This window comes from Trachymyrmex septentrionalis, unplaced genomic scaffold (genome assembly GCF_001594115.1).
Source record: "Trachymyrmex septentrionalis isolate Tsep2-gDNA-1 unplaced genomic scaffold, Tsep1.0 scaffold74, whole genome shotgun sequence".
NCBI classification, from domain to species: domain Eukaryota; kingdom Metazoa; phylum Arthropoda; class Insecta; order Hymenoptera; family Formicidae; genus Trachymyrmex; species Trachymyrmex septentrionalis.
The window spans coordinates 1,841,237-1,841,643 of NW_017305927.1; positions in this window are offsets into that span (position 1 = coordinate 1,841,237).

The window sequence follows — 407 nt, forward strand, 5'->3', positions numbered from 1 at the left end:
ACTTATCATTTGGTAGTGTGTGGTGGGGGAAAAGTGGAAAAAGATGTCGATAGCTATAGTGATAGCTGAGTATATGATCTGGCCGTATTGTTTTCGTCCAACTCAAGGAGGTAGGGACCATATTTATCTAAAGAAGAAGAAATGCTGAGTACTTGGAGGTATGGTTATAGCTATCGGCAACTCGTAAAGTATCATTAATAAAATTAGTGTGATAATTTCATATCTTATCTCTACTATTGGAAGAAAAAAAGAATAAAGGTTAATGGTTTATTTGCATAGTATGCATCCCGTAGACATGCTACCTCATGGAGTGCGTTCTACGTGTATAAATGTACCATTATACTTTCATTTTTCTCGATTGTTTTTTTCCTCCAATGATAGAGATAAGACAAGGACAGTTTTTATTG